At 39.0% G+C, this 16,528-nt stretch overlaps 1 protein-coding gene across 6 annotated transcripts in view; it reads right to left on the bottom strand.

The window, feature by feature from the left end:
- The window catches only part of mef2cb (myocyte enhancer factor 2cb), a 70,832-nt gene extending 55,341 nt beyond the window's left edge, over positions 1-15,491 (bottom strand). For 5 of the 6 annotated variants that reach the window (XM_034240313.1, XM_034240308.1, XM_034240312.1 and 2 more), the window contains exons 1-2: positions 15,250-15,491; positions 7,812-7,941 (exon numbers count right to left, since the gene is read on the bottom strand). The gene's annotated coding sequence lies outside the window, so the exon portion shown is untranslated. Of the gene's footprint in view, positions 1-5,503; positions 5,761-7,811; positions 7,942-15,249 lie in introns of those variants that run through there. The other variant, XM_034240309.1, reaches the window with a different exon arrangement.
- Between the last annotated feature and the right edge of the window lie 1,037 nt (positions 15,492-16,528).

Genomic DNA, 16,528 nt, shown 5'->3' with positions numbered 1-16,528 from the left:
ACACTAAAAAAGTGAAAAATAAGCATCACATTTAAAACCGTTATATTCTTTCATAGAGAGAAAAGGGAGAAAGATGTATCAATCGTGCCGCCTATTAGCGGCAATTTAGTGTGAGACTCTTTCTTTACAACAGCAACCTCACACAAAAGCCTGACTGAGTAAAATGCAAGTTCTTATTCCTCTGAATCTGGTGTGAACACAAGACCTGCTACAAATATGCAATAACCATGTGAAGCTCGGCAGCAGCGTGGATTGGGAGCAGTGGCGGCAGCGGCGCAGATTGTGGCAGCCGAGTGAACAGGGGTTTCAGATGGATGTGAGCTTGTGTGAGACCAAGGCACAGAGCTACCTCTGTGCGTCTCACTGGACTATGTTGCAGAATGACTCGGCTATGTTGCAGTCGTGACAAAGATAAATTACAGCCACTGGAAAACATTTCTACATTTTTTTCTCACTCTCTCCCCGTCTCCACACCTCTTTTCTTTTTCTTGGCATTGGGTCTAATCCAAATGTGTGCCACACTAAAGGGAGATGGTGAAGGCTCTCTCTCTGAAAATATATTAGGGGTAAGAAGTTGCCCCACACCATTCACAGGTCAGGCACTGTGTTTTATGATGGAACATGTCTTCTGTCGCCAGATTTATGGACATGGACAGCAAACACCTCTCCCACAAAATAACCTCTAGAACTCACTAAAAAAGGATTCCCAGTTAATTCTGGATTTACCGCAAAACATGTTTAGAGCAGCTATTACAGATATACACTGTAAGGGGCATTACAGACTAGGCTGCTAGGATTCTGTCAGTTACACTGCTACTGAATAAAGACGAACATTCTCAGAGGAAGGCAGCTAAAGTAAGTGTCTGCTGGGGAAGTTAATGAACTCATTTATAAACATGTTCATTTAACTCTTATGTTAAGCTTCATGCTTAGATGCTGAGGCATTCATTCTGATATCCACTGTTTAGACAAATAAATCCAACCTCAGTCCTACTCTAAATGTTTCTCTTTGTCTTATCATTCAGTCCTCTGCTGTCTTTATAACTTCTGCCTTCTTGCCTCCCAGGACTTTCTCCTTGTCCAAATATTTCAGGGAGCAGGCCTCAAGTATGGTGAGGTGTTTTGGGTGTCTCTTTAGGTGGGCTGCAGCTGACGATATGATTGTGTGGTCAGCACTACTGAGCAAAGACCACCCAGCAGGCAGCTGCAGCCATAATGGCCAACAGGCCGGGCAGGAAACAGGAAACAGGAAGAAGAAGGCAGGACATCCTGTTCATCTAGATCGCTTTGTTAAAAATGACATCACGAAGGCATCACTTTTTAATGAAGAATACCTGAGTGGAGGCCAAATATATTGTCATTCTGCTCTTGAATCGCCTAAGCCCAAATACATTTCTAACTGCGTTTTCTCTCTGTGGGTGTCTTTCTCTGTCTCTCTCGCATCCGTCTTCTCAGTTTGCCTTTTCAGCCCTCACACTGACACTGTTTTCCAGACTGCTCCATCATCCAAAACATCAAATCCTACCCTCTTCAGTGTGAGAATAAAGGAAGAAAAGAAATACACACATTTCCATTTGAATAAACACCAGCAACAACCCCACAAAACTCAGACAAAAAAACACAAAAGCACAAACATTTCGACGCGCAAACAGACAGAGACGACACACAAACTTGAATGCACGCACGCACACACACCTCCCAGACACACAGCACATACTGACAGACAAACACACAAAGAAACAGCAAACACAAAGCACAGCACAGTCAGAACTCTACTTTATGCAGAAATATTCTAAAGTGTGTTTTACAATACAATTAAACATCAAAGGCTGATATATTCCTCTGTGATCTTTAACACCCCAGTGAACAAACCCCATACACCCCCATCCACTTACAGCGTACAGAGAAAGTTGCTGAACGTCACCGCTAATTACTAGATAGAGACAGAAGAAGATTTTGCATCATTATGCAAAAACCAGGACATATTCAAATATATGCATTCACTCCACCATAAACCATTCAAGGACTTTGTTATTTACTTTAAATTATTTTTTTCTAAGTTCTATGAGTAATTGCAGCTCTGATGAAGCTATACAGACAGTTATCTTAAGGCAAAGAAACATTTGCTTGACATACACAACAGTTAGGACAAAGACAGGGAGATCTGTTTAAAATAAGTCAATTAACACATGGTGTGTTTGAGCCCTACACTTTTCATTAGTACTATTCAAATGTATGGAAACCAAAAAGATACTTTTTCCTTCATGCAGCAAAAGCTAACACCTGCATGAGCAGTACGTAAGAATACAACATGCCCTTGAGGTATTGTATAAATAAAGTATTTTCATCTGCTTATTAACAGGCAGTAAAAAAGTGAATCTTATGAAATGGCTTAACATTCTACACTATTTGTGTGAGATACATTCACTAAAAACAGAGGTTGTCATTTTTTCTATGAAATCTGGGTAGTTGGTGCTTCATGGTACATTTATTTGAAAGAACGTAAAGCAAAGTATACTGCATTATTTACAGGGGTGTCTCTTGGCAGTTTAAGTTATTCTCCTTATATATGGGGTACATATGATTCCCTACAATTGACTCTTATATTACCTTTCGCATTTGAGCCAAAGGGCATGAAGTCCAATTACAGTACTTCTATATCTACCAGCAGATCTTGCCAACCTGCAATCTGCAAATGAGTGTTTTACTGATGTTGAACTGAGTAAACTCTGCTAACCCCTTCCAAAATATTTGAAATCATTAGTGAAAAAAAAACGTTAAAGCAACAGCATAGCAAAAGTTAAATTGTTTGCTTAAACATAAATGCTTCTGATGTTTCCATTAAGAATAATGTTTTCATTGAAGGAGGTTATCTTGAAAAGTGCCTTCTGTACAGTATTAAATGCCAATGCTGTCAGGCAGCACAGTGGTATACTTTACTTCCTTAAAACAACGAGGCAGGCTTGAAAGCACATATTTTACATTACTCATTAATGTTGCTCATATATTAGATGTATATGATTTAAGATATAAAAAACAGTCCACCCAATGCATATTTAGTTTGGCAATGTTTAAAACACATGTCCAAACCCTGAGCATGGCACACAATGTGTTCCTTCCCTTCACTTAACTAAAGCTCTACTGAGCCCCTGGTGTACAGCAAAGTGCCCTGACAATCGGCTCAATGCCCTGGCCAATCACAGGGACACGTGACCTTCTAATCCCTCTCTGTGTGAAGGGGTAAGAGTTTGTTGTCAATGTTGGTTTTGTGAATCAGCACCCAAAATCTCAAATGATTTGTGAAGAGGGAGAGGTATCAAGAGAATAAGAGAAACAAAAGCTGCGCAGGCCAGATTGTGTGGGTGTCAGTGTGTGCATGTGTGTGTGTGTAATAAAAAGACAGAGAAAGGAGGAAGATCATACTTTGACTTAGGCATTTGTGTGAGTTTCTGTGCTACTGCATACGTGCGGGCGCGCGCATGTGTGTGTGTGTGTGTGTGTGTGTGTGTGTGTGTGTGTGTGTGTGTGTGTGTGTGTGTGTGTGTGTGTGTGTGTGTGTGTGTGTGTGTGTTTGTACAGGGTCTCTGAGATTACAGAGCTTGGCTGACAGAGTCCTCTGTGTGTAATCGTGGGTCCACATGCGAGCGCTCACCTTCCTCTGAGCGGATTAACCTAACGCTAAATCCCAAGAGAGCAACAGGCCAGACAGGCCACACAGAACAACTTCATTGACGATGGGCAGAAGAGGGAAGGCCATGTGTAAAATCTATATACAGTTTTACATATTTTTCAAGAGTAAACAACTCATATAAAATAAAGATGATTAAAAAAAAGTGATGGGACAATACACAGGAGACTATATCTTATTCAAATAAAATGTACCTCAAAGGTTGCATATAAGTCATGTAGGCTGCATATTTATTTTTAAATACTAACTGTGAAACGCAATAACACATTAAGTGACTGAGAGAATGCAGTACGCTTTTTACAAAGCCACAAATTAGATTGATAAACTGTAGTAGGAAGCAACACTTTATCACTTTAAAAATGTACTTTGCATAACAAATATCTCAATAACAGACTATTTCAAATGTAACCATTTTTTTAAATCCCAAAATGTGCAGTGAAACTTTTATTTATTTAGATAAAAAATGCCACTATCTCAACATTCATAGCATCTTTAACTGTTAAAATAGATTGTATTGTTTCAGTTACAAATAATTGCTCTTTAACTTTATAACAAAATCAGAAGCATATGGGTAAAGATAATGACTTGTATGTTTGTATTAATGAACGTAAGTTAAATGCACACAGCCTAGTCAGTTCAACCATATTCTAAAATATAATAAAGTGTGATGGAGAAATGTGTGCACATTTGATCAGTGGGCCTTATACAAATACTTAAAGAATAAAACAAATAAATCCAATTAGATATCTTAAGCTGTAACCTGTGAAAGTTGCCACAGGTTAATTGTGTGTGTCATTATTAATGCTCTAACTACAACAGGTTCAATTGAGCCACACAAGACATAACTTAACTGTAAAAATATGCAATTATAGCTTTATTAAAACAAGTTGAAACAATGTCAGTCAGAAATTCAAAGAGAATACATTATAATTAAGTCTGAACGTGTCAAACCTTTTATAAAACACTAATTTAGTGTTTACTGTGTCTCTTGTCTGCGTGAACTAACGTTAAAATAAGTCTGGAAAACTGTGTTCTCCTGTATTGTACTTTGGAAATGATTCATATTTACATAATTCAGTCATTTTTTTATGTTTTTATGAAAGTTTGATATGCAAGTTATCCTGATTTCCATGCATAATAATAGGATAATGTTGATAATGAGTGCTACTCAGATTGGTAGTTTAAACCACTGATGACTTTTTTTTTGCATATTCACAAAGTAAGGCCATTATATGTACAGTGAGTTACACTGCATACTGTTGCTTTAATTAAGCTAATTATCTGACAATTAAAAACATTTGAACTGCATGTAATTTTCTTTTTTTAAAGATTCTTTTTTATTTATTATATTATTTTGTAAAATTGAAAACATCAAGTTGATTAAACACTACATTTTAAAGTGAAAATGTAACTTTTAATATGCCACCAAAAGCGCAGTAGGGTTTAACATAGTTGTATCATACATTAAGGAGGGCAGCGTATTCAGTAGCTGTGGCTGTGCGCCTGCATGTGGACATGCGAAAGCTAGACAAGGTCGACAAAACAGTACCACTAAAACACGAGACAGTCCTTAATTCTCCTAATAGATCATAAACAGCTATTTGATGTCAGGCTGTAGTTATATGACAGAGTTGTCACCGCCATAAGTCGATCAGGGTCACAACCAATCAATAAACGCAGTTACTGTACTTTGTTGTTGAGGAAGCGCGCATCAAAATAGACCCTCAAGTTTCGCTCGGGAAGATTAAAAATACAGATCATATGACGCAACGTGTCTCCTTGATGTTTGTGAGTGAGTGTGAGCGCGGTACTTACTTTATTTCGCGTGAAATCTTGTCCGGGTGAAGTGAAAGATTCAAGCGGTCCGCCGCTTGTTGGGTCCGGCCGGTTGACAGGAAGGCTGAAGCTGCTGCTCGGTGGTGACGGACTTTCGCCAAGACGCACTTAAAATCCAGGAGCGCAACTTAGCTGAGGACGTCGCCGGGAGGAAAAAAAAAGTAACCTACAGTACGTGGTAGGAGTCTCTATAATGTCAGAGACAACTGCTCTCTCTCTCTCTCTCTCTCTCTCTCTCTCTCTCTCTCTCTCTCTCTCTCTCTCTCTCTCTCTCTATCTCTCTCTCTCTCTCTCTCTCTCTCTCTCTCTCTCTCTCTCTCTCTCTCTCTCTCTCTCTCTCTCTCTACTCTCACTCTCTACTCTCTCTCTCTCTCCCCCTCTCTCTGATCGGGCAGTGTCTGCTCAGGAGGCGCTGAGGGCTGCTCTCTCTCCGCGAGGTGCCGGTGAGCGGAGATGGACCTGGTGGAGCGGTGGTGGAGCCGTGGAGGTGGAGGTGGAGTACTGCTGGACGTCTGGAGCCTTATGGTGATGGCTGGTTCTGTTCCTTCGAGAAACCCTGGCCGAGTCTTTCCCCCAAACCCTTTCCTCTCCCAGCGCGAAGAGAAATAATCGATTTCTTTCCTCTTTTTTTGACTCCTGAAAGGGGGCGGGCTCACATGTTCCCAACTCTACTTTAATGAACGAGCCTCTGCTCGTATTGCTTTATTATCGCGCCAGCCCCGATAGGGTGGACGCACAATTAAGCGCTCAGAGGACCACTAGAGGAAGATCATGAGGAATGCTTAAACTAATGATCCAACGGAGGGCACGTTAAGCATCTTTAGCAGACTTCGAAAGCTAAATCCAGCCGGTAAAGTTCATGTTTTTGCTGTGGCCTTTTGTTTCAAGCATGCACACAAGAACAACCCAGAAAAGGCAAGTCTCTTTAATCAAGAAACTGGTAGAAAGAACATGAAACAGTTTTCAAAATGAATTATCCACTCCAAGCTTATTTGAAGGTAAAAACCTGTTTTAAATATATTGTTAAAAGTAGATTCAACTAATTTATGTTGTCCAATAAACCATACATAATCCCACCATTTAGTTCTAAACTGATTTATTCCACGCCTGAGGAACATAAATGCTGCCTTCTTTCTCAGTCACTTACAAACTTTCCCCCTCCTGCGAGCCGCCAATCATTCTCCAGGACCCAGCTATCTCCTCCAGATAAGCACTGACACAGACAGTAAGCATGGGGGAATTACCAAGCCTTTATCCATCCAACCAAATGATTTCAAAACATCCACTCTATTAGTGTGAAGATAACAATTAGAACAGCAAGTTTGCCACTTCAGATAAGACACAGACAGGCAGTCTGTACAGAGATGTTTCCCAGATACGCCTTGTAATACTGTGCTTCTTTTATACTCGCATTATATGGGTGTAGTATCAGTTTAAAGAAAGGTTGTATTGAATGGAGCCTGTTATACTGAAATACATAATCAGATCTCACTTTAGTTTTTTTATCAACCCATCCTCAGAAACAGAATCAACTGGGTTTTGATTTACAGAGAGCTTTGAAGGGTTTTTTGGATGGTCAACGTTTAAAATAGAGTTAGGATTTTTGATCATTTCCACACTAAAAACATTCAAGATGTTGAAAACAATTTCTATATTTGTTTGGACTTTTAATGATATCCTCACTATAATTGTATATTGAATCATCCTATCTTACTAAAGAAAATGTAAATGTTAACCCAACTTCTGAACTTGTATCCAAATGCAGACAAACAACAAATATTACCCTTATAAGCTTATAGCTTTGCAGAACATGCCTCTCACTAGACTGCGTGAAGTGTAAGTGGACACCAAGCAGCATCCTAATCTTTCCCTTCCTTTGAAGTTCACCTGTGAAGCATAAGCCATGTATGCAGCCAGTCACCCTGTCAGTCAGGACATGAAATCAGTTAATAAATAAATCAAGCTAATTTTGTTGACGGCCGGACATTACAGCCTGTAACTGAACCCGCTGGTGTCTGATGACCTGGAATACCACCTTCACATCACCTGACCCTTTAATCTTTAATAGCATTTCCTCTGGCCCCCAGACCTCCATAATAATCAATAAGGTGTAGTATGTTAGACACAGTAGGTTCATAAATGCAACATGGCAGATATCAATGGCATCACATATTGCCTCGTGTGAAACATACAGATTTGACAACTATAATAGACAAATCCTCAGTTGCGCACATGCGACAATTGAATTAAATATGTCACCTATGAGTGCCTGGATAATTGTACATACCACGTTCAATGTTCCTTCTTTTGCCGTCTCGCGAGCCCTCAGTCCTGAAGCCTTCTTTGCTGTCTGTCAGTGGTTCATTAGATAGGTCCTTTCAGTGTTCACAATGCTTGAGGTTGTCTTAGGTTGGCACCTGTGAGGAGAAGTAACATAGGGAAGTGTGAGGAGGGGAGAGAGAACCTGCCAGTGAAATGGTAATTGTTTGCATGCACCTTGCACATAGTGAGCAGGATCCTTGTTAGCATCTATGTGTGTGTGTGTGTGTGTGTGTGTGTGTGTGTGTGTGTGTGTGTGTGTGTGTGTGTGTGTGTGTGTGTGTGTGTTTAAGGTCCATATGAAGAACAGTGAAATAAATGGGGGGGAATAGACTGAATATATATGAATGTTAAAAAAAAAATCATTAAACGAGGCAAACACTTGGTTCATGCATATTCATAAATGGCTGTCTGACTTGTCTACAGGGATAAACTTATGGTGAAGGCATGCTTACAGCCTCGTTTTATTCTCACACATTTAATGCAAAGTAGGGAAGACCTTATGTATATTTTGCTCTTGAGACTACCAAGTGGGGGTCTTCGGCTACATTTGAATATGATAGAAAAAAACTCAAAGCATTATAGCCAGATCATTGTAACATTGTATAATGTTGTTCAGAGTAAGTCACATTATGCCTTTTACACTTAATACATTTAGAGTGAGGTAACCAATAAGTGTGTGCAAGCATAGTGCATTGTAACTTAAATATCTGTAGAGTTATAATTGTAAGTTAAATATTGTAAGTGAAATATTTGCTGCTTTTGTGTTTGTGAATCTAAATTATTTTATGTTTAATTAAAACAGACTAGATTATTAGTTTATTTTTGTCTGAAACTTTCCATGTTCAACTCATCATTAGTCACTCACTACTACTCTTAGAACATGCAAACCCAACCTTGTGTACTGGTTTGTGTGTATGTGTGTGTGTGTGTGTGGTGTGTGTGTGTGTGTGTGTGTGTGTGTGTGTGTGTGTGTGTGTGTGTGTGTGTGTGTGTGTGTATGTGTGTGTGTGTTCAAGTGTGAGTCTCATCAAAGCCTGATGTAGAACAATCAACAGTTTGCCAAAACAATTATGTCATTTCAAATATGTCACATTGTGTATACACACACTTTAGGCGTTTGGGTAAATGCAATTTTGTGAGGTTTGGCATCAGCTGTGTATAAAAAGGGAAGAGGGGAAACTGCGACTGCATGTTAAGTCAAACACATAAGTGCGGTTTGCTGATATTGATCTTGCTTGGATTGTTTCTTAAGCCTCTGCTGGCAGTCACTTCACAGTGTGTGTCATACGCATACACACACACACACACATGTAAAAAAGCTCGCCTGAAAATGTGGTTTTTTTTGTAACGGAAGGAGAAAGAAAGGAATGCCTCTCAAGCAACAGATAAACACTAACACATTTCCAGGGCAAACAGGAACAGCCCGGGCTCAGTGCAATCTGTTGTCGATCACGCTCACGTGAAAACACAATCTGCCTGTCACAGTAGATGATGTTGTCAAGCACTCTGCCTCACTGCTCCTGAGAATTAGCCAGCTATAACAGAAGCACTACGAGACACATGGATTGCTTGTTGTGTGTCAGACATGTCTGAGGGATGCTTCCATCTTCTATCTGGTATTTACTGCTTTCAGTCATTCTTTCTGTGTTGGTTCCCTAATGGATTTGAGAGACATTTGGTGTTCTGACACTAGATTGATGCGACATGATGTGACGACCAAGTTTCTCGGGGGTTACAGATAGACCTGCAGGCCAATTTAACTCACAGGCTCAGCTGGGGATCTATGGATCAGTGTGTGTGTGTATTCATGCGTCTTCCTGAATCATTTTAAGACTGATGTCTTATTACATTGTGCTGATATTAAATTGTGATATTGTAAATAAATAAATATAATTATTTTATATTACATTATTATTGACAGACTGGAAGAGCATTTGAAGGTGTTAAAAATGTCATGCCTCATTCATTTGCTGTTTATATTAAGTTGTGAACACTGGGGAAACCTAAGGAAATAAATTAGTCATTTCCAAAAGTAACATATATAATGTGTAATATCAGCACTGTGAAACACCTTCTGGTTTATTTATGACACAAACATATTATTGTTTAATAAAATATGAATTTAATCGGCATCATCTTACATATATTAACATATGATATCCATAATGTACAGGACTTGATCCGCCAGAACATCTGGGTTCTGTTCTCAGGGAAAACAGAGTTACTTTAGAAGTAATCTCACACTTTGTAGGAGAGATGTGAGACATTTCCCTGCCGATCCCTGCTTGGTCTATGTGTAAGTCATCAAAAGTGTTATATTACACCAGTTTCAGAGATCCTTGTTAATAAGGTTTATAATGAAACTCAGAGGGCAATATCATCAGTAATTATAGTTGCAGGAATTCTACCACTGTACAGTATAATTACGGGAGAAAAGGTGAGAAAATCTTGTTTTAATTAACTGAAATCATTTGTCCTCATATTACAAAATATATAAAACAAAGGAATTCAGGATTCTGGGGAAGTATTTATTTGTACAGTCAAATTAGCTTTAGTAATATAAAGGTGAAGTTCCCTTTCTAAACTTTGATTGCCTTAATATCACCTTGATTATTATACCACTGAAAACAGTTTATCTGTATATGTCTTAGTCCAAACCATATATTTTTAGAAAAATAGTTGTAATGTAAATATAGTATTTATGGATATGTTATGCCAATAAGTTACCTTTTAAATTGCTTTAAATGATCAAGTCTTGAATAAAAGCTTATTAAACAGAGCCATTTCATTTATTTTCATCTGTATAACTTTAAACAATCTAAATTAAATCACTCAGAAATTAATACATTTCTGATCTGGATATTTAGTGATCCCACATTTCTCATAAACCAGAAGCCACCTCTGTAGTTTTAAATATTACTGCTTTGGTCGGCTAAGAGAAAAAGCGAAGGAAAAGAGTTATGTCTACTTATCATTAGCTGCCGTTTTATAATGGTATGACTCATTTTTCACTGAAACCATGCAGTGCCTTATTTTCAATAAGCATTTGTCTGTGTGGTTTGGCCATTAAACTGAGTCTGGCCAGCAGTAAATTCACTGTTCCATTTCATATATTTCCTTGTCCTTATAGTTCAGTTTAAGAACAGTTGAATCTAACCATACAGAACAGACTCAATGCAATAACAACAAATCTGAAGGCCTCTGACATTCTTATAGCCACATAAGGACCCCTTACCGAGCGGAGTCAAACGAGAGACAGCGCTGGTGATTTGCATGTGTCGTGTTTAACCAACAGTATTCTGTCTGTACACCTTGTATGCATTATGGATGAGGCACAAGCTGAACAACAAGCCCTCCCTTTGTTCTGCCTGATGCTCCTGTTACATCATAGGAAAAGCCCCATGGTCCTGTGACTGCCCTGACTGCTGAGACGCCGCTGGCCACGCTGTTGATCAGACCTGTTGCTTTTTCTTGCATGTTCTACTGTCATGCCTATGTGAATATATAGATACACACACTGTGACTTACAGTGGTGCCTACTAAGAAAATTCACATTTGTTTGATTTATATTAATCTTCAAAATGTAACGAATACACATGCCATCAATTAAATGTAATTAATGATAATGAATTATTCCCACAAGACACATTTTCAAATAACATTTTGATAGTTAAAGGAAAAAGCAGCTGTTGACTACATATTGCCTATTATTTGATTATACTGGCTTAAAATCTGCTGATCAATTAGCTTGATTAAACTGTCAAAACTGCTTGCTGATTTTAAAATCAAAATGCTGTAATATAATATATGTCATAAATGTATATGTGACAGGTGCCATCCGTGTGCCACCTGCTACATATGAAGGGCACATTTTGCCTGTCAATGTGCATTCAGGGCAATGTGCTGCCTGCAGGGGAGCTCTGCATCCTTCCCAGCACAGAACAACCTGGTGTACCACACAGGTTAACTGCAGGTATCCCCCATGCAAAGTTTAACCAGTATTTATTTTTACTCAATGTTATCGTTATTCAGGGGATACCATAATAACATTTTCATTTAGAAGAATCATCTAAAGATTTAAGCAGATTCATTTTAATTGAACAGAAATTCCAAATTTCTTATAATTATTCCTTATGCAAACATTTAAATTACTGTTATTTCAATGTTCTTCCTTTTTATACCAATCCCCGACTCCCCTCTCCTCATCCTGTGTGTTCTCCAGACTCTAGTGTAATTGTTCCTCCTTTTGAATGGTTGAACACTTAGGCTCTGAACTGCTCCAACACAGGCACAGTTCTCACATTCTTCTCACTGCCCTTCTCTAATTGTGCCCATAAAGGGGAGATGCCAATGTTAGATTGTATTTATCTCTGTCCTCTGGTGTTTCATGAAGTGATGCAAAAGCTGTGACTGAAACATAACTAGTATATAATAATGCAGAAATAAAATAGATAAAAATGTGAAATTTAAAATGACAATCAGCGCTGTCACGATTTGAAATGTTAAGACCGGAATTAATAGACCACAATAGCAATATCCCCTCTCTTTCCATACCAATCAAAAATAAAAAGCAGTTTGTTGACCATTTCCTGTAGAATTCAAACAGATAGTTCTCCAAACTTTAGAAATAGTTGTTTTTAAAATAAAACTACCATATTTCCTTAACCAAATCTTAATTTCAGACTATGTTAAATGTAGTGTGATCTCAGTGATTTCAGATCATGATTTGGAGTATAGACCTGTGTAGGTCATCTTATGATCACCATTTTACTGGAAATGTGTTCAGTAGTCTAACAAATGTGCTGTAATACATACAGATACGGCATTAAAGTCTACAGTCATCACTGTTTCCAATTCCCATAGTAACCATTACACAGCAGAAGTCCCTCCTGCAGCTGTTGACCTCAGCCAATTCCCTTGACAATTAAAGATCACTCAGCATGGCTATGCAACTTCTCCCACACTCTCTACAAGCAGCTGATAGCATCTCAATGTGAGGAAAAGAAAGTGGAGCGGAATATAATGTGTGTCTAAATGAGGGTTTCCCAGCTCTGATGTGTGATAGCGCGTCCTAGCGACCATCGGCGCAGGCCCGTGTTACACGGTGGAGCGCGGCAGACGAGCAGCGGCGTCTAAAGCTCTTTGTGCCTGCAGGATCACCCCAACTCATTCTTATTCAGACATGATCAGAGGGGAGGCAGGCAACTGAGATTAGCTGCAGATCAAAGGAGCTGCCTCGCGCCAGCACTCGTGTTTTGTAGATTTAGGCGGCCCTGGCGCACAGGCGTTGCATAGTGGCGGCAGAGCGTCATACTGTTTTCTGGCCTCGGCAGTGCTCAGGGGGGTAGATGGAAAGAGAGTGTTTATACAGGAGGTTGGACTACTGCTGGAAATCTTCCAACATTAAATAATAGGGATAATGGAGGAGAATGAAAAGGAAAAATAAGAGAAAGTCACTATGCCATTACTGTCACCCATTAGAGTGAAACTAACTTGCACTTTCATGCCATCCCAATTTAAACTACTTCCATACTGTATGTGTAATACGTCTTGATAATTTGTTTTAAAATGTAATACACCTTTTATTATTAAATACTTAGGTAACTCAAGAGAATCTGGATCAGTACAGCCCACTAAATAACTATGGAAACGCTTGCCCTAACTTCTGCTATGCTTCTGTCAGCAACTGTTACAGAATAAATAAACAGCAAATTACTCCTACACTGTATCTTAATATTCCTATTCATTTACACAAAAACACCAGTGGAAACCTCAAATACAAATATATTTTACTCAAAGTTAAACAGACTGAAACAGGAAGTAACCACTAATCTTCATGTCTTTAATACATTTAAGCCATTTTCATAAGCCTTGAATAACATTTGATTTCATCTTTATTCACATTTCAGTGAAGATAAACAAATGTCGCTCTGCTTTTCATACTGCACAAAGAACAGCAACAATGAAACTAATAGCAGAGTGTGAAGGTGAAGTGACAGGATGAGGAGAGTTTCAAAGGCAGAGAGGCAACTGCGTAAGAGCGCTCGCCACCCTACAGAGAGGGAAAACAACGCGTTTCCTCAACTCGGCTGACCATCAAAGCCGTGGAATTCAGAGGCAGAAAAACTAATATGTGAAGACTAAGCGGTTCCTGTAAACTGGGTCGAAGTTTTTCAAGTCCTGCCTCTTTGGGTTAATAGCAAGAGGACAAGTAACTCTTCATGAAAAAAGGGACACAAGTGAATGTCCACTTGTACGATATACATTTTTATACATGTTTATTTCCTCTATTTTAGCTTGTTAAGGGTTTTATTTCCATTGCTACCATAGTTAATAGTAGCATATTGTACAGTATCTCAAGTCAGAAATAAAATGTACTCGAAATACGAGGATATCAAATTCAGGAACAATATTACTTCTCTTATTTGATCCAAAACCTATGGTGAAATCAAAAGTTGAAGGAAAATGTCCAACGGAGGCTTTCACCACTCATTAAAATCAAACAAAGCCTTTGCTCTAGTATGAAATTCCATTTGGTTGTTTTGGGACGAGTGCCCAGTAGAGCCCCTTTCTAATGTCTCCATTCGGTTAGGGATAAACACCTCTTTGTTCTTTTAATATGACAAAAAGTTTACTCCTTTGTTTCAAAAGTTTGCCCAATATGTCTTACTTAAACTCCAAACTGTGAGAAACATATTGCTACTGAAGTGTGTCTTAGCCACTTAGGTAGCTACCTTGAGGGAATGAGTCATTTCTAAAGCAAACAGCATGTTAAGGCTATGCTCTTTTCTCTCGCTGATAATTCCAGATTGTGCAATGAGTTCTAAGCAATTACCCTTAAAAGTACCGGTAACATAAACTGACTGTGAAGAATTAGAAGCAGGGAAACAACACAATATAAAGTTCCACTTAAGTGCCTGAAAACATTTGTCTTGCATGAAAGAAATAAAAATGTAGACTTTTAAAACTTAAACACACAGGAGCCTTAATAGGCTATTCCCCAAGTGCTCCACGGAGGTGATTGGCAACAGCTGAGCCCTGACTCCTCCTTCAGCAGATTTAGAGCTTCTATGGGGGCTTGTTGTCAAGAGCAGGAACAAGTCTAAGTAAATAACAATTAAGAGTATCTTTTTGCCTAGTTCATACTGTTTTTTTTAATATTGGATCACATGACAAAGACAGCATTCACTAAATCCAGCAAGGCTATAATGTAACAATTAGGCAACAGTGTAGGATTGTGAAATTGAGCAGCTCACATATCAAAATTAAGGCTTAATCTGTTTAACATGTCACGACCCAACTGTGAATGGTTTGAAATCTTGGCAGAGACAGGTTTTCCACCAGCAGAATCAGATCCAGAGGAGAGGGGAAAAGGAAGGGAATAGTGTGCTGTGAAAACTCACCCGTGCCGTTCCTCTGCTTCCCCAGGAAGTTACACCCCGCAGCACCAGCTAAGGCCCAGCTCAACTCAAAAGTTCAAAAGTTTTAAAAAAGAAAGGAAAACTAAAGAGATAGTTGACCAAAGAAATAAAAAAATATACCAACAAATGGCTTCAAATAAATGTCCTGCATGTGATAAAGCCAGACCAGCTGGCTTTGAATAGAAACCCCGATTTGGGTTGTGTGTTTCCAACGATCTCCGTCTGAACTGAAACCAGGTCCGGTGCTGCCTAACCACCCCCCCACCACCCCACTGTCCCAGCTGAATCCACCTGCCCCCATCACTCATGGGTAAATTTAGCCTTCTGAGGGATCAGTGACACCCCCCCCCCCCCCCCCCCCACACTCCCCTTCCAAGCAAACACACATACAGTACACACCCCATATCTTTGTCAGCACTGGCATATATGCCGGGGATTATTGCCCCCCCAAAGAATGCCGCCGTCTTCACAGTGGCAAAAAAAGATCCCCCTCCCCTTTTTACCCCCTTCACACATCCACAACTTGAAACTGTTCAGATGACATTCATCTTTTAAAACAGATCCGCATCAGTGTGTTTCCTTAACCTTTCTGTATACATCTGACAGACAATGACTGTATTAAATGACCCGGATCTTTAGCCCTTGTAAAACAGAGGATTTCCGCTTAGGAGCTAATTTACAATGTTATTATTTCTGTAATTTGATGACCTTGCAAAACCTATTAAATAAACTTTGCCACTTTTATAACAAGCAACAGTGTAATCTATGTGAATCATAAATACATTACTCAACAGAAGAGATTAGCCGACATTGATAGCATCTTCTCCAATGTCTAAATACCAGGTGCAATGGTATACACCTATAATTTGGTAATTATAAACTCATTTACCCAAGTTTATCTATGACTAAAATCCGCCTACAGTCTTGTTTTTTCAAAGAACCGCAATGCCCAGGAAATGTCATTTTTCCATTAATACCTGATAAAAATCATACATTTCCATCCAACAGAAAAGTTTTGAGTTTCCCTCTGCTGCTGGCATCCTGACTGTAAGCCATTTCTCCTTCTAAATGATACATTCAGTAGAATTTAAGTATCAACAAGCTTAAAGCGTAATATCTTCTGTGACTGTTTTCACATTAGAGTTGTGTGGGGGTGGCACAGGGATAATTGTATTTTTGATCAAGCATTTTCCAGTCAAGGTTTTATACCTGATGCCAAAATCTAATGCAGATAATGACACTGAATCATACACACAAATGA

Source organism: Gymnodraco acuticeps, unplaced genomic scaffold, assembly GCF_902827175.1.
Source record: "Gymnodraco acuticeps unplaced genomic scaffold, fGymAcu1.1, whole genome shotgun sequence".
NCBI lineage: Eukaryota > Metazoa > Chordata > Actinopteri > Perciformes > Bathydraconidae > Gymnodraco > Gymnodraco acuticeps.
The sequence above is the reverse complement of the archived record's forward strand: the minus strand, read 5'-3'. Positions and strand labels throughout refer to the sequence as shown.